This window comes from Etheostoma spectabile, chromosome 14 (genome assembly GCF_008692095.1).
Source record: "Etheostoma spectabile isolate EspeVRDwgs_2016 chromosome 14, UIUC_Espe_1.0, whole genome shotgun sequence".
NCBI classification, from domain to species: Eukaryota; Metazoa; Chordata; class Actinopteri; order Perciformes; family Percidae; genus Etheostoma; species Etheostoma spectabile.
Window position 1 is genome coordinate 21461853 of NC_045746.1, and position 19205 is coordinate 21481057.

The window sequence follows — 19205 nt, forward strand, 5'->3', positions numbered from 1 at the left end:
CAGTGATACAATACATCCAGGCTAAGTATTCAGCAATGCATCTGGAACTTATTCTCTTACTGTAAATGAATGATTTACTGTCTGAGCAAAACATTCATTGAGACTATATGATATCTCTATAATGCTAAGTTAGTAATATACAGTGGGCAATACAGCAGGCGTGGTAAAAACACTACGGCTTTAGTCCAAAGTGGCAGCTGGAATCAACACAAACTGAAAGTTACATACAGCCACTTTAAAGTGCTCATAAATAATTCCATGAGAACTCCCCTCTGCTAATAAAAACAATTTGACACGACAGAAAGCTCCATAAGGGCATCTATACGGACCTCGTGGCGAGAGTATTCTGTCAACATAAATAAACTGGTTTCTGAAATATATGAACATCATTTTCATTATGTGTTTTGCACAAGCTCGCGCAGACATATTGGGGTTGTATTTTCTATCCAACAAAACCCATATTAGAGACTCTAACTGGACATATCTTTACTGCCAGGATGTGTTGCATACAGACTGAGCTATCATTCAGTCAGACGGGGGAAGGAAACGTTTTCATTGGTTTATTCATGGAAATGGAGACACTCAATAACAGGGCGTCGGAAGTTCACATAAACAGCTTAACCTGAAAAAGACCTAAAATGGATTGAGCCTGTAGCTAAGTTACTGTTTGCATGTAAACATGATTTCCCTCCGGAAGTAAATAACATCTCACACAAATACATTTTCCTTTGTATATATATATATATATATATAATATACATGTATATATTTTTATAATTTCCTTTCTATTGACTCCCTCCCTCCCACAACATCCAGACTTATTGTTTCCAGCCTCGGCAGTGACTGTGCCATCAACAACAGGTCACACTCAAGGATTTTCACTAAGGTTCATCTCCTCGAGGCAGTATTTAAACTCTTAAAAGCAGATTATAATGTGGCACTGGGCGGCAAAATGAGTCTGGAGTAATAAAAAGCTCGGCTGTAGACAGAATGCTGAGGACATTCATAAATCAATGCGTTGTCGGAGGTTATGGATTGCAAATTCAAAACTCTGACGGAAGACAGAGAGTCAATTGTACATTCATATCAAAAGAACCTGATGCTCAATTTAAGAGGAACAGAAATAGAGATGAGAGATGATATGGCATCTATTCATAGAGAGAAACATTACAGTGGCTTGTCATGTTGAGAAATAAGGAATATAATAGCTGCTAAACTGAGAAGCCTATGCGATTTCAGAGTTGTAAATTATTGATATTGTGATATAAAATGTAACAAGACTCTAAAGCCTTGCTAGTACCAGAAGGCAATGTTGACATTTTAAAATGTCCAAAGCAATACAAAAAGGTATTTGACAGAAAGAACTAGACACGAATGGTTGTGCTTAGCAGAAAGCAGAAAAGAAGAGGTTGTGGTTAACAACAACAAGTGAGGGATTTTTATTTTTATTCTTATGTATGTGTGATATATGTGTGTATATGTGTTTGTTGTGTTATGGTTGTATTGCTACTGGATGCCTAAAATTTCCTTTGGGGATGAATAAAATATCTATCTATCTATCTATGTAAATAAAAAGAAAATCACAGATGGAGATATTTGAGGCTACACAAAGAATGGTGACTTTGCAATAATCATTGAGCCCTTGACACAGTCTGTATAGTCCGAATAACTGTGTCTCAAATGTGAGTGTGTGTGTGTGCGTGTGTGTGTGTGTGTGTGTGTGTGGGGGGGGGGGGGGGGGGGAGTGTATCCCTGCGTCTGCAGAATTATCGCCCCCTCAAATTGATCAATGCTACCTCACCAATACACCATATATTTTCTACCTAAATAATAGAAGAATTTAAAACTAAGTAAAGCGTGAACACGTTCCTTTCAGGGCACCACATTGTGCTGTTTCATTTCAAAATAATTTTTCATTGGATATTAAAAAGGTGCACTATGAGTTCCTGCATGGTTTCAGGGCAATTTCATTTTTGTTAAGTGCACTGTAAGTGTTAAGTGTATTATTTACATTGCAATATAAATGAAAATCTAATTTATTAATATTTCTTTATGTTTTTCATTTGTAATCTCATTACAACAAAACATCACAAAAGACACTGCACTGCAGTTTTTAACACTGTGGTGAAAACACATTTAACACAACTTCCTTGAGCATCAATAACCGTCTCTCTATGGTAAACATGTGTTTGGTCAACATGAACATGTGCTCACTTTTTGTAGTTGTATGTGGCAGATTTAGCTGCTCTCAGTGTCCTATTGGACGGAGTGTATTTTGAAGCCAGACTGGTGGGGTCTATTTTTGTACCCCTGTTTTAATGTGCTGGGCAATGTCATTTTTCCCAAAGTGCGCTACATTAAAATCAATGTAACACACCCTAGAAAAAGCATAGAGGTTGTTGATATGACTTGGTAAGATGCATTGAAATTGCTGCGCACCAACACTGTTGAAATTCACAGCTATATTAAATATATATATATATATATATATATTACATAGACAGTTAAAGAAATGGACCAACAGATCCCATTGCTCTGGACGGAGACCAGTGAAGTCTATTAGAAGCACTTTTCTGGCATTAGCGGAGCGTTACTGTGCAGCCTCCAACTGAGCTTGACAACGTAGATGTGACGTGAGCAACCTGTCTGAAAGTTGTAAGTCTTCTGGTAGCTGTGCAAGAGAAATCTCAATCATTCCCAATCTGCAGAGAAGGAGAGCGTAGGTATATTTTAGGAGATACCGTAAGCACATGCTAATTATTGCTAACTAAAATGCTAGTTAACATTAGTAATTAAACCTAAACAGCTAATGGAAGTCAAAACTGCCTGCGAGCTTATCCTGTACTGTTTGGTAATTCCTCTACTTGACAGTATGGTTATGAATCTTAGCCTATTTTTATAAAAACACCTGCTACGGAGCCATAACGTGAGATACAAGGTAATGGAGCATTTTATACATTGTCGTGGTTCTTTAGAAATAAACAATTGACATATAAGTTCTTTAAACGCTTCAGATGTAAAGTTATTCACTGTCAAAGTGACGTCAAAATGAATGGCAGTCAATGGGATGCTAACGGCAGATGAGTGCTACGTAGCATTAAAATGGCGCCATAGGAGCTACGCTTAGAGAGGAGAGGCTAACCCCCCTGATGAAAACCCGGGAAAAAAGGGAGTGTTGGCAGGGATGTCTGGGTCACGTTCAATCTCAGAACGGTGTGCCCCGTTGTGGAACCGTGTCCAACTGATTTAAGAGCATTGACTGTAATAAGTCTTTGTTTAAGATGTGTTTTCTCTCGTTTGGTGGATGTGTCTATAGTTTATTGGCTCAGGTCCCAGGTACTACCAAATCAGCAGAGACGTGTCTGTAAACTCGGTCAGCAAGGTCAAAATCTTTAAAATAATTTCCTATGTATCATGATGCTGACACTCAAGTGTCACACATGACATTTGGTGATATACGAATTCCATGTGCCTAGTATTTACTCTTTTACCCAAGGCAAAACAACCACAAAGAAGCTGAAACAGAAAAGCATTTGAATCTGCATTTCCCCTACCTTTTGTGGATTGCATTGATCTCTGAAGTGGCAACCTGGCGTGTTAGAATAGAAGGAAATTTGCCTGCTCCAAATCAAGGAACATGTTTTGATATTGATTGCAGCCTATTGTCGCTTTTCGAGGAGATTAGCTAAATTACCCTCCCCATAATTGGGAATTGCACTTAAGTAGAACTCCACTGTGAGGGAGGATTTAAAATTCCATTAGTGTCAATGACGGCTTGGCAGTGGGTTTAAGACGGGTCTCGTCTGATCAGCGTCCAAAATGCTCAAGGTAATTGATGATGAAAAAAAATGAGCCTGCCACTGCAGGGTGATTGATACCAGTGACTCTTTAATTAGAGAGCAGCGCCCATTCGACAGGCCCTCGCACTTGTGCATTGTAGGAAAATCTCGACCCTTTTTCTCTCGATTCAAAGAACAAATGACAGGGGATCATAATTTTCATTTACTGTGCGTGTATGTGGTCTAATCACAGCCTAATGGCTCCTGAGTCATCATAAGACTTTTAGTTCCCCACCCATCGACTGTTATGACATCTTATTTGAGCTGATTGAGTGAGAAATATATTTTTTTTGCAGTGCACCTTTGTTTTTATTTTCTTCCATAGAAACCTGACTGAATTCTGTACTTAATACATTTTCTTGATTTCTAATTTCTTGACATACTTTATGTATATGAAGCCCAAGGCTGATAATGTACGGTTATCAGACAAGTCAATAATCCATACATGTAAATCTTAAATATTTTAATAGAGTGTACAAATGTAGTTGAAGAACTACAACTACTACAACTACTTCCTTGTAATCTTCCATTTTACACTCACTAGCTAAGCTACTTGTTGAGAGGACTGTGTGGCTAGCTAGCTTACCTGAAAAAAATATGCTAAGCAAAAAATGGTAGCACAACACACTAAGAACAACCCTTTTAGCTAGCTAGCGACCTGAAGCTAACTTTCTTTACAAAATTACGACGGGTCATCTTCATGATACTGTGTGCCACTTTAGCATCACCGTAATATAGGGTGACCAGACGTCCCCGGTTTCCGGGGACAGTCCCCGATTTTGGCTACCTGTCCCGGTGGATCTGTCCCCGGAAATGTCCCGGTTTTCCGTGTGACTGAAAGACCCGAAATTGAATGAAAGAAAGAAAAAAAATGACAAAACGTAGCCGATAATCGCACACCCAACAAACGTAGGCTAGGCGCCAGAGCGCGGTGCTCAGAGAGGTTTTAGAAGCCGTGTTTTACGATGCTAAAATCACTGATTATTTACATGGAGTCTGGTGCGTTTAGCGAACGCAATTTCGCGGACTTTGTTTTAAAAAGGATCTTAATCTTTAACAGAAAGGTCGACTCCTTAGAAATCCTTTCCAATGGTCAGACATTAGAATATAATCTGAGTCTTTAGCAGCTAAACAAGCACTTTATGAACGAAATACCACCTGGACAATATCCCATTAACTTACATTGCAACGATCTCGTTTAATACGCATCAATGTCAAAGGAAAATAGTCCTCAGTAGTTTTTGTTGTATCTGATTCTCAATGAGCTGTTGCAGAACAAGCCTTGAGCAGTAGTTCAGTAACATTACAACATTATGAAATATTGAGACTTTCTATCTTGAAATATTAGGACTATAAGGACTTTCTATCTTGAAATATTAGGACTTTTTATCTTGAAATATTAGGACTTTTTATCTTGAAATATTAGGACTTTTTTATCTTAATGTATAAGGATGGAATTTTTTATCTTGAAATATTAGGACTTTCTATCTTGAGGTGTAGTGGAGTGGAGTAGGAAGTAGCAGCAGGGGTGGGTCTAGGATCAGACCTGGGGGGGGGCTCAGCCCCTAATAAGAACAGCTCTAGGTCTAGTGTCCCCGTTTTAAGTTTTAGAAAAATAAAAACATTACTTGTTTTGGAGGTAAATACGCTTCGGAGCTGAAAATGTCCCCGGATTTTGTCTGAGAAATCTGGTCACCTTACCGTAATAGGACTTATAACAGTGCTTTAAAGCATTTAAAGCATTTTAGAATGCAAGCTAACACTTACAAAGTTAGCAAGCTAATACCACTTACAACTTTTTAAGTTGGACATTGGAAAGTAGAAATTAATTCACCAGACAGTCCAAACTGAGATGAAGATTAGAAACACATACTTGAAGATGTAGATATGGTTTTACAGATAGATGCATCAATGTATAGTATAGTTGAGTGATTTTGCTGGTAGTTGCTGATATGATTAATGAGCTACTAAACGATCTAAGTGTGAATCACACGGACGTGACTACACAGTGCAACTACGCTGAGACTTCACATTACCCTCATGAGTCGAGTTGGATAAAAATAGACCTGCATGTATTTCTTTAGCATCTCGTTTTAAAATAAAAAAATGTGAAGATTGATTAATTACTTTAATCACAAAGACTCCACATGGGGATATTATGATTATGTACAGTTAGGCAATTATTTGCTCACAACACATTCCTGACGATTTTTCTTTCCTCAGAGATGTACTTAATAAAGTAACACATTTTTTCACTGAAAGAAATTCATGCCTAGATATTTCCTCAGTTTGTCTTCCAGGTACCTGTAACCTCCCCCCCCCCCCCCCCCCCCTTGTTTGCCATCTCCGTATGTCTTCTCCCCCACCTCGATGGAACAAGATCTCATCTGCTGCTTTATTTCACACTTCACTTGCCATATTTTTCTCCGCGCGTGACCTGCGACTCATCACAGCCCCATACAGGCTAGGAAAATGTTATGCAAATGTTTTGTTAAAAGTGGAGAGGAAGGGGAAGCAAATTTGAGCGGCAGAACCCTCATCTACACTTGCATTAGTGCTCTTTTGAAGGGCAAACTATTTCCTAGACGCGGCTGTAATGAAACATCCATAGCTAAGTGAATATGAGTTTGTGTATAGGGAAATACCATCAGGGCAAGTGAAAAACAAAAGAAGCTATGGGAATTAAAGAAGAAAAACCTTAATGGGAGACACTACAGGCCAAAGCGTACATTTTGAGTTTTTTGGGGCTATTTTGCTTTCATATCATGTGTTCTTTCAGATTATTGGGGTCTTTTTGTGCCTTTAAATATCTCCTAAATTTACCAAACGCTAGCATTCGATAATGTCTTATTTGTATATATAAACATTTAGATAAAAGTTTTAATTCAAAATAATTGTCCTGGTGTATGTAATCAACTGTGATAATGCCATGCTGATTTCTGTAAGTTTAAATGCTATAACCTATTCATCTGTACTGACTTGCAAAATGTATGGAATTTTACAATTCTTAATTTTGAAGGCCGTTTTCTCAAAATAAGTTTTTCTCTGACTCTCTTTCTCCGCCAGAAATGTCCACTTCATTAGCACTAACTAATAAAAAATAATAAAATAAATAAAAATAAAAAACACTTTTTTGAACCTGGCTTCATACAACATTTATCATTTTGAGTGAAAAACAAAAAATCCAAAAAAAAGTCAAAGGTAGACAACTGTGTACATATTTTTAATATTGAGTGAAGGAACTGCTCATCCCATAAACCACCGCGCACCACTGAATAAAGGAAGCTAACGTTTGTTCAGCTAACCGCTAATTTAGCAAACCGCTAGCTGAGACAGCATGTATTAACTTTTAAAGACTCAAAATAAAACCTGAAAATAACCATTAACATATATGACAGTTGTTACGTCAGTTATAGCCTGCTTTTCCAGTGTTTAGTTTGAGTTAACATTACCTTAGACTGAATCAAGCTATCAGCTAGCGGTTAGCCAAAGTAGCCGTTAGCTAAACTAACATTAGCTTCCCGTTGAAGGCTAATGACAGAAGTTTGGGAACAGATTGTGAGGTGTCATAAAACCTCGTAAAACAGGATTAATATCTTGCGCATGCTCACAGATCGGGTACTGACAGCTCCCCCCCCCCGCCCCCCTCCTCCTCGCCAGCATGACTTCCACCAATCGGAGGCATCACTGTGGGATTGTTCAGGATTGTGGGTAATGAAGTACTTATCCAAGGCATCGAGAATGAAAGACATTTATCTTAGAGCAAGCTTGGTGCCCCATAAACTTTTGGCGTCTATATAAGAATATACAAACGGTTATGATATTTTAAGGCTTATACTCCAGTTGCCAATGGAGAAATTGCAGTGTATATTTTACTTCCGGAACCCGCTGTGGGCGAGACTGTGGAGCTCTATGTTCTGATTTGTATTCTAGAAATGTATGCAAATTAGCGCATATTTAACAAGATGATGTCTAATTTCAGAAAACTTGTAATACAATACACATTTGTCGTAATGTAAGTAATCAACTGGGGAAGTGTTATGGAGATATCCATTAGTTAAAATATTTACCTATTCAAATGCTGTAATTCCCCTTACATGTAATCAGGTATGGCTGTTTGACTTTGTATAAAAGCAGTTGAGCAGTAAAAAGGAATTTAATTTGATAATTTGATTTTCTGGAATAACTCCCATGGGTCCCTGCTGCCTTGTTGAACTCAGTTTCACCCCAATGCCATTAGGTGCCCCGTTTTCAGATCAATCTCAACAACTTTACCCACTTTTGCATCAATAAAATATGGACAGTAAGAGCAAAATAAGTGGTTGAATATTCACAGGTGAAGTGTAGGACATGGTGTGATGTTAACATTAGGGGTTATGGTTAGTAGCCTAGTGATGATGACTTCAGAGGCCAGTGAATGCCATGACATCCTGATGATTCCTGCTTGAAAATGTGTTTTCAGGGGAAGATATTTTATCACCTGTGACATATTGAGCACACATAAATGTCACTCCATGTATTACTATGTGATGTCATTTACTGAGCTGTCCTTTGTTCCAGTTGATATTGTGCTCGTTAACTGTGCTTCTTTTATGCTCGCAGACGCTTACCACTGGACTGATCTGATCCTTTTTTATGTCCTTGGCATCCAGACATTGGGAAGTGAGAGTAAATTGAATCAGCGCGGTGAGTGACAGAAGCATTATGTTCGGGGGTTGGCCGTCAGCAGCCAAACTCTCAATAGGGAAGGAGAAAAAAAAAAGGATGAATTACAGGAGCTTTGTTGCTCTTATTCATTACGGTATATACGTAGTTACTAGGGATGCAAATGAAAGCAAATACATTATTTGGATATGGACATACTGTATACCAACAGCATATGAGTTTTGTGGACACAATTTGCCACAAAAACATCATGTCTTCTCAGAGTCAAACTGAAACCCATTGATGTGACATGACTTGTAATTTCTCTACACAAAGGAACACAAAGTTGAATTCACTCTTTACTGTGAATATCCAACCTGGATAAACAAAATCGTTGAAAAAAATATCTCAGACTTTCCTTCGGTTTTCAAATAATGCAAATGATTGTGGTGCAAACAGCAACAACTAAGCTGAAGTAGCATGACCTTTTACGATTGCCTGTCAGACAGAACTGTTGACTGTTATACGGTTTCCTTCTTCACTCAGACATTGCATCCACTCTAACCGATTTCCGTGGGGAAGGGGGATATGATTTTCCCTAACCAAACACTAATCATCTCTGATGGATAGCCATGTCAACATACTGGTTTTGCTGGGGTTTTACATACTCCCAAAACATACACACCCTCATGTTTTTACTTTTTCACACAATATGGCCCTTTAAATGTAAGATTGGAAACTATTTCCAATATACTCTTTTTTTACACATTGATACATTCAAATGGAACTGTCCAAACTGCAGTTCTAGCTAAGACCCGCCCTTCAATAGCATTCACGTGCTACGATTGGTCAGGAGTCCATGCTCACGCAAGGGAACCCGATTGTTCAGATCCAACCCCTTGACCAATTAGCTGTCCTAACCTTAACTACTCAAGGTCAATGCCTAACCTCAACCAATCGGGCTGCTTTGTAGTGCGGGTTTTGCCTAGTGGCTTCACTGGTAAACACTGGTATGATAATATCAGGTGTTTGCTTACCGTTGAATGAGACATGAAGCTAAATTGCTACGCAGCAGTGCTCGTGCATGTGGGAGGGGTTAGACGGGCCCCGAGAGCATCATGGGGAGGGGTTGGACGGAGCCCCAAGAGCATCATGGGGAGGGGTTGGACGGAGCCCAAATTAGATCCTACTTTAAAATATCGCTAGCTTTTCAACAATATCAACTCGGCTTTTAATTGTAATGACTTTGTATTTTTACACTCTCAAAACCCCTTGATTTTTTTCTTCTTTTTTTAATGGATGGATTTCAGATACACATCATGTTTGAATAACCAACCATGTATGTGAATTGATCAAATAATCAATCAATTTAGATACATGCTAATACAACATACTGTTCAGTACCATTAACATTAACTGAGTGTAAATGGTAGTAAAGATGATTTCTAATTACGTGGCTTAGCGTTACACCCCTCAGATTTACATAAGATTATCACAGTCGAGGTAAAATCTGTCTTTGAAAGCTTATTTAACCCTCCTGTAGTCCTGGGGTCATAACTGATCCGTTTTCCAAAAGTTTCTATATCAGAAATAGACCATAAAAATTTAAAAAAAAACGTGGGGAAAAAAAAACCCAAGAGAAGAAAAGAGAAAACAGATCGACAAACATTGGAAAAAGTGACAAAAAAACGTTGATAAAAGCTTCAAAATTGTTGAAAAAAAGCAACAAAAGTGTAGAAAAAGACAACCAAAACGTTAAATTAAAGTAAATTTTCAAATTTTGACCAGGAAAAACAAAAAGTTGCAGGTCGATGGGAAGAAAACACAAGGGTTAAAACATGTGTAAACATGCCAAACAAATCCCTTTAGATTAGACTGCTGTGTGAAAAGCAAATACTTGCCTGGAAAAATAAAGAGAAAGAAGTGGAGGATGTAATCTAAAGGTTAGCAATTAATTCCCTTCTCCCTGAGGACACAACTGCCAGGGTCATTTGGTGCCGTGGCCCTGAGTATTTCTCACCTCTGGAGCAAATGAGCGCCGTGTCATCTTACATCTGGATGTGATGGCTTTCATTCGCTCAAAAAGCCCCATCCTCCTGTCAGACTGTACACTCCAAGTAAAGCAGCTCATCCCTGCAGCGTTACAGGATCTGCTGCAGACAAGGGGAAATGTCAAAAAGAATAAAAGGTTTCAAACATTTGTGCTCTCCAAGGATGCTGTTGCTGTGTGACACACACACACACACACACACACACATACACATACACACACACATACACACACTTTGTGGGGACCCCATCATTGACATAATGCCTTCCCTAGCCCTTACCCTAACCATCACAACTAAATGCTTAACCCTCACCCTCACCCTAACCATAACCATAATCTAATTCTAACCCCAATCCTAAAACCAAGTCTTAACCCTTTAATAGTTGTGGGGTCCAGTATTTTGGCCCCACAAAGCTGTCAGGACCCCACAAGTATACTGAACTCCCGATTGTTGGACCACACGAATAATAATAGTTAATAAGAAGAATAGTGAAACAAGAAAACACACACACACACACACTCTAACTATTAAATAAACACATTTTAGTAGCTGGGAAGGAAAATGCACGTTGTATATTTATCCCAGGTCTTTGCTTTATTTGTTTTGCTGTGGATTTGTAAAGGATACGCCCATAACCTTGTCCCATGTCATGGGAGAAAAAAACAACAAAACTTTATTATCACCTTGGTGTCTGCAGGGAAAATTAGAAGCCATTTCTCACTCTTGACTCACGCATGCATGCATGAATATTCATCTGAAAAACTACACTGAGGTTACCGAATGTAAAAATAACCCTAATGTGTTCAATTGTTAAAGGTGCATGAAGTATATTTTATACATCTACAAAGGGATTACAATCCTGCATTTTTGTGAGAGTTGGACTTATCCAAACCTTAACTATCCCAACATAATCCAGCATTTTCATAAGCACACAGTATAAGCAAATAGAAAGTGCTAATATGTGTGAGAGGTTGCAAAGTATTGCTCTAGGGTTTTATCAGGATGCTAATATGCTCACAATGACAATGCTAATCCCCCCCCGCCTAGATTGCACACATATCAGATACGCTCTCCTAATCTATGTTGCTGTCTGCACTGGCTACGTGCAGCTCAGGTCTCCCGAGCAGAAGCCTGGGAACTGCACTGACAGGTAACCAGCAAAAAAATAAAACGCATATGAATTCATGGATATGTGTAAAAATGAACTAAATGCATCCGGCAGAGGGTGAGAACAAAAAACGCGTTATTTTTTTTCCTAGAGAAAAATAATTGAAAATGATGTTCATTATTCTCAAAGTAACTGACACAGGACTTGATTGACGTTGGTGTCCGTGTGGACTCTCAGCAGCTTCCAGGTCGGATGCTGATTCGACATCGAGATGATGGCGGGTAACGAGCCGCTTCTGGTACTGAGCGGGTGCAGGTTTGTAACTGGACCAGTGCAGGAATATTGCTCAAACGCAACCTGAAGCTTATATTTAGGCTTTTAAGTCCAATTCTGCTGACAATATGTGTGTAAATGTGACATAGATCTCGTGTCCCTCGGGTCAGATCTGACCCGTGACTTATTTGGGGTTTTAAAAACAATTCAGAAATGAAATTTTACTTCATACTCTATTAACAAATATTGTCTTTATCTCAATGTCAAACAATTGAGATAACCTACAGTATATGTTTAGGGAATGCAATCAGTCTCTACTAGAACACAATTAAAAATGGAAGTGGGATTCGTTTTATGTCATAAGGTTATAATTCATGTTAAAAATCCACTATGGAAAAAACATAAGTGGTCATATTTAACAATGTTCTGAATTGCATCAGGGATACATGTTTATCACAGAAAATAAGACAAGGCTGTTGATTTTCAGGAAGAAAAAATTTAACTTCTACCATTTTTCTTCTTGTAAAAATTGGAAATGTGTCACTTTGACCCAAATATCATAAAGGGTTAACACACTACTACATATTTTAGGGTTTTATCATTATAACATCGTAATATCATTATATCGTTATTTCATTTAAATTATAACATAATATCATTATAATATTTCATCATGTTGTGCTTATTTTTTTATTATCTGATCTGATGGCATGTTTGCGTCTTTATTCCCATGATGTGTTGATTGTATTGTGTTAACCAGATGGAACCAGTAGAGACAGCACTCCAGTGTTGCTTCAGCTCTGTCATCCTGCGACTATGCTATCGTTTGCGGTGTAGACTAGTAACACGCTGTTTAGCATGTATAATGTTTACCGTTTTCGCATTATTCGTTTAGTATGTTAGCATGCTAAACTTTGCTGGCACTAAACATAAAGTACAGCTGACGCTGATGGAAATGTCGTTAGTTTTGCAGATTATTTTTTCATCAACAAAAGTTTTGGTCAAATTTTAACCTTATGATGGCACTAGATGCAAAGTCAAAAGATCACTACTATCACCAACAATTGATCCTGAGTATAACATGAAGATCTGTACAAGACTGCATGGACATTCAACCTAAAGCTGTCAAGCTATTTCAATTAAAATGATCATGACTACGCTAGATGAGAAGTCAAAAGATCACCAAAGTTAGTTGGCCTCATCCTCTGGGGCCCATGCATGTCTGTACAAAGTTTCATGACAGTTAGTTGTTCCAGCACTTTCCTGGCTGTAACAGCTCGACCATAATAGGAATAACTAACCATAATGCTAGAACAGTAGTCTCTGTCTCAAAGTGACGAAATACTCTGTTGTTATTGTTAGTTTTTAGTGTATTTTTCGTACCTCTTTATTTTCTATTCAAGTGTTTTGTAAGCTGAAATCTGCTGCTGGAAATTTCTGTTTCCTTGCAGTCCAAGTCCATCCACCTTGACCACTTCTCTAAGACCCATGTTTTGCTCTATAACAACCTCATTCCTCTCAGTAATTAATTGCACAACCACAAGAGCTTCTTATCAGCAGTCAGAGGGGGGGGCAGACTTACATTGTGTTGTTCTATCCTATCCAATGTTTCCTATATTTCTAAGGAGATTTTCTATGCCGTATTCTGATAAAATATAAATACCATTGATTAATGCAGCTTCTATAAGCATGTCTTTAATTTCATGAAATCTTGTCTTGTAGAGGATATTTGTTCAAAGAACGAGATCCAGGGTACCAAGCAGCCGAAAGGAGCCAGTTGAGGTGGTTCGGGCATCTGGTAAGGATGCCTCCTGGGCTCCTCCCTAGGGAGGTGTTCCAGGCACGTCCAGCTGGGAGGAGGCCCCGGGGAGGACCCAGGACTAGGTGGAGAGATTATATCTCCAACCTGGCCTGGGAACGCCTCGGGAACCCCCAGGCGGAGCTGGTTGATGTGGCTCGGGAAAGGGAAGTTTGGGGTCCACTACTGCAGGGGTTCCCAAAACTTTCAGCCCGCGACCCCCAAAGTAACGGTGCAAGTGACTCGCGACCCCCCCCACCCCCCCACTATAAACATTGCGCGCAACCGCGCACGCACTACAGGCGTATCCAACATGACATATTGACACACACAAATAACACAACAGCCTGACATTATTCTACAGTAATTTACTCATTACTTTAATTTGAACTTAATCTCACCTAATGAGTGGATGTGCAGTATGTTTGGAGCACAGCAATTTAAAAAGCTCTATATTTAATTTAAAATAGTTTTATATACATTACACACTAGGCCAAAAAAAGAAAAACCCTTTTACCTATTTCGGCCTTACGTATTCGGCATTTCGTGGTGTTGGTTTTAATCGGTCTGGAGTAACAACTGTGGGCATCAGCGATGGGCCGAAGGTAAAGCCCGGGTTGGTAACGCTGCTACCACCGTGAGTACGGCGGGGATGGACTCCGTTCTGGACCAAGGCAGCGCCGCGCGTCGCTCTGTGAAGGAGCGGGACACGGAGCTAGATGGCTGGTGGCTGCCTACGTGTTTATACAACTTATCCATCCTCAAACTGGCTGGAATCACACACATCCTCTCCAAGGAGGGCACCAGCAGGACATTGTCTGGAGGAAGTTCAGGCACAACTGGCAAGAGCTGAGACACAGTTTAGAGGAGGAAAGGAGCGGGGCGCGGTCCGAACCCCGGGTGGGGGGACGCGGTCCGGAGCAATGCGCACCACGGCAGCCACCAACACGGAGCATGTGACAGGTTAGGTTGAGTTTATAAATGTTCAAAGAATACTTTTAGGTGTTATTTGCATGTTTACTACCATATTTTTCAGATGTGAATGGAATAATTACATTTTACTATGCCATGTTATGAGTTATTGAGCACCTGGCAACTCAAGTGTTATAATTAAACACGTTAAATTGTACATTTTGGTGTTTTTCGTTTTTCAAAGATATCCTAACACAGTACCTGCATTAAAATTGCAATTAGTGTTTTATCATGACAGATAGATTTTAGATCTTGCGGTTCCAGTACTTTTGGAATCCCGGCTTGTAGTGTTAATGTTGGAGACCGCTACTCGGAAAGAAAGAAAATCAAAACAGCTGTTCCCTTTTATTTAGTTGCTTGGTTTTATTTTAATTTATCCACTAGTTTTATCTTGTGTTAAAATCATGGCTAACATGCTATTTCTAATCGTTTTTAAATTTTTATTTTATTTCTGGAAATCAACTCGCGACCCCCCCTCTCTGGCTCGCGACCCCCACTTCGGGAATCACTGCACTACTGGAGCTGCTGCCCCCGCGACCCGATACCAGATATGCGGCTGAAGATGGATGAATGGATGGATGGATGGATGGACATTTGTTCGTATTTTTATTTTCCTCAAAGAAGTAACCCAAAGTGTACTTTTAATGGTATTCTAAACAAGCTCAATTATGTATTGGGTTATGGCTATATGGCAAGCTCTAGGTCATCTTACCTCTAAGCTGCAAATGAAACTTAAAATAAGAAAAAGACTTAAATATTTTCTGCTTGAGCAATTTAATTGAAGTTTGTTGTAATATTCTTTCCTGTACAATTAAGCTACTGATCAAGGCGGGCTGCAGTGGAAAGTTCTGAAGAGATCATGTTCTGCAGCCAAGACTCACTATCGTACAAGAAGTTCCATTCCAGCATTTTTTTTTACTACAGCTGTAACAAGATTACTGTGGAGGCTTAGTCATTGGCAGAGGGCACAGCCAGCCACATATTCTGCTTATTTACAGGTACACCAACACAAATAAGTCTAAATCTGGAACACTGCTTGCCTGTAAAATAGTGCCACTTGACAGTTTGTCACAACTTTAGAAATCTCTCTCTCAAAATGGTGTGGTAAGTAAATATCTTGTCTTATTTGTTGAACTTCTCACTATATCCTGACAGTACTACAGATCACATAAAAAAATCAACTTCTAAAATCCTAAAGTGACCAGGTGTCAGTCTATCAGAATATCGCAATGCAACAAAACAAAAATGAAACTTTAAAAAAAAAAAAACACCCAGCAGTGTGTTTTTTTTGGCCTCCCCTTTCGAATCCAACATTTAAAGTACTAGACAAAAAATGATATCCTAAAACAAGTGGATTTTAAGGGGAATAGACCTCCATTCATTCTGCACTTGCCCTTGAGGGCCCTTATATGGAACTGCAACCAGTTCAGAAGCCGAAAGTCTCCCCGAGAGTGGACGTTCTCCCCTTATTAGACATTCTCTGTCCGGTGGGAGAACCAAGCTCTTATTGCTTCAGTAGTTGAGTAAGTAGGCTACCCAACACAACTGTACATCTACAATACTGGCCTATTCACACAAAGGCTTATCGCAGTGTAAGTTGTAGCTACTAGCTATTAAACATGCTAACAAAACAAGCTAGGTAACGCATTTGTCAACATAGCGGACTCATGGAAAACTACATTGGTTATCCTAATTTCTTTAATGATCAATTTATCAATGACTTAGCATCATCTGTATTAGAGAAAAGCACTTCTTATAACATTAAAAATGAATCAAACAGCTTTGCCAGACTACTTACAGTACTAGAGTTTAAAAACTACACGTATATACAAGTATAATTTCTGGATTCATATTTGTATAAATTGTGTCCCCTTCAAAAATTGCACTTGAGAAATGTGGTGTTTCTCTCCCCCCCTTTTCTAAATGTTGCTGAAAACTAGGCCCATGTTCTCATTTGTATGCATGACACATTGTTAATAACTTCATTTTGATCATTACCCCCTGAAAAGCTTATCTAGTTTCCTGACTGCTGAAACCTTCTGTGCCTCCTACTCCCTTTCTGGAACCCCTATTTTTCAGTGTGGTTGACATTATTGTTGAGTGTGACTTTATCTTGTTGCATGCCATTAGGCCCTCATAAGTTGATTTGTCAACACATTGTAATGTGACAAGTATAAAAGCATGAAGCCTGGGATGACATGTATGAGAATAATGGAGGGCCAAGGGGGACATTAACTCACCCGTCTATTAATTGCACTGACTGCCATCTGCAGTGTGACATCATGAAAAAGAGAGCTGGTGCACACTGAATAAAGTCCATTCGATTTGGAAAGCCATTAGACAACATTCAGTGTAATATCTAAAGCAGTAACAGTCATGGCTTCTGACAGTTGCACTGCAACACACAGGAGAAATCAAAAAGGTGGATCTCTAAATGCTCTTATTAGCTTTTAATAGATGTAAACCAGACTACATTGGTTACCCAGGAGCCTCTCTGTCAATGGGACGTACATCATGAGAAACTCATACTGAAGAGAATCCATTATTCACTATTTCCATAATTGATCAGATTGTCTGCAGGCTGTGTTAATAGAAAGTGACAGTTGTTAAGACGAGAGCTTTCGCGGGGCGATGCGGCGGGTTCAGGAAGTCGCGCAGCTGATTTAATGCGACGGTTTTTTCCTCCCCCTCCCCCCCCCGTGGCCCCAGAGTTGGATGGCGTTGAGACCATGCGAGGGTCTTAATCGAGTTAGGTGAATCACCACCTGTGAGAGGACTTCAGCCTCAGAGTAGTGAACTCTGGCGTCTTTTGTCTTCCTCTTTGGATGACTGGGATTAAATGGGACATATTTTATTTTGTGACAAATGTACAGGATATGGTCTACCTGGCACAGCCGGAGACACTTTCATGAAGTCAAAGCAAACAAATATCCACTTTATCTTTGCATTTGCCTATTGATAATCCATAACAAAGAAAGTGGTTACACATATTGTTGACCCAATAAACCTCAATCCAGACTTCTGACTGTGGTAAATATTTGATTATAAAAGCATGTCAAATCAACTTTTTCCAGTCGTTTCATTATGCTTTTTATTTTTTGCATTTTGCCCATGTAAAGAGACACAACTTACAAACACGCTGCGACAGCAGCAATGGTATTGAACTGGCGTTGGCTGTTGGTGGAAGAGGGAGACCTTTGATGGCTAATTAGTGCAGGCAGCTGTCAGAACAGTAGCAGCAGAGATTTGAAAGTTTTGATACTACGGTTATATTTATGCTTTCACAGCCCCGCTTTGTTCTCTCAGGGATTATTGGGTTGCCGAGGACGACGGCGCTGAAGAGAAGGAGAAGAGGAGAGGGGAACATCAGATTTCCTCGTCCCGCGCTGGATGTGACCACATTAATTATAGATCTTGGGAAGCAGCGGTTATGTTCATTCGGCATATTTTTAGAATATGAGCTGATTTATTTCTTTAATCAAGACGGCAGGTGTTGGCTCGGTTCAGAAAAAAAGATCCTGAAAGCTGCTTAAACTTGTCAGACGGTGACATTTCGAGCAAGCTGGGGCATGCAGCGTCTTATTTGTGAATTTTTGCTTGAGGCTAAAAAGGTGCAAGTGAGGTCCTAACATACTGTATTCACAGTTTTGAGTTTAGATTGTTATATTTAACCATATAAGCAAGGATGGCCAACATTGATCATAGAGAGGGCCACAACATTTGGTTCCTCACTACCTAAGGGCCATATTGAGACTGTGCACTTCCACCTGTAGGGTACTGTAACCCATATCATTCAATTAGCAAAGTATGGCAACTAAATTAAAGAAAACAACAACATGTATACTGGTAATTAAAGTTTATTTAACCAGCATCTTGATTTCATAATCAAATGCATTTAGTAATGCTTCAGTTTATTTCATGAATGTTAACACACAAACAAAATATGTCCACATGTCTTGTGATATCCATTTATTGCAGTCCAATGACAAAAATCATCATTCAATAAAAGGTACTATTAAAAAAAACTATTTTCCAGGCACACTGAGCACACAGGTTTGCCTTTGAATTCTGTAAAAAGGTCATCTGTTTCCCATTTTGCCTGGAAGACAATTCTCTTGGTCCAGTTATCTTTGTAGGCAGCTTATGTCTCTCTTCACGCTATTTGTGGTCGCGAATGAGGTTTGCCAGTCAAGACCTGACGAGGCCACAGTTGCTTGGCAACGACCCTTATGCCTTTTCGAAGGAGCGCCATCTAACAGTGGACAGTATAATTACAATTGGAATGTAATGGGTGGCTTACTACCAATACATGTGAAATCAACAATGGAAATTGATTCGCGGGCCACACTGAGTGAGGGGGCCACCAGTTGCCCCTCCCCGATTTACAGCATATGATATAATCTAAAATACCTCTTCATTGGTCATGGCCAGGGGTAGAAAGAAGTCTAAACAACTACTTAACATTTAGTGAAGTAGAAATATAAAACATGGAGCTCAACTTCTTTAAAGGTCCCATATCA

The 19205-nt window shown here is 39.3% G+C and overlaps 1 long non-coding RNA gene across 1 annotated transcript in view; it reads right to left on the bottom strand.

Moving 5' to 3' along the window:
• Positions 1-19205, bottom strand: part of LOC116701549 (uncharacterized) — a 23909-nt gene that overhangs the window by 281 nt on the left and 4423 nt on the right. The window contains exon 2 of the long non-coding RNA XR_004334937.1: positions 16738-16744. This is a non-coding gene — a long non-coding RNA (uncharacterized LOC116701549). The remainder of the gene's footprint in view (positions 1-16737; positions 16745-19205) is intronic.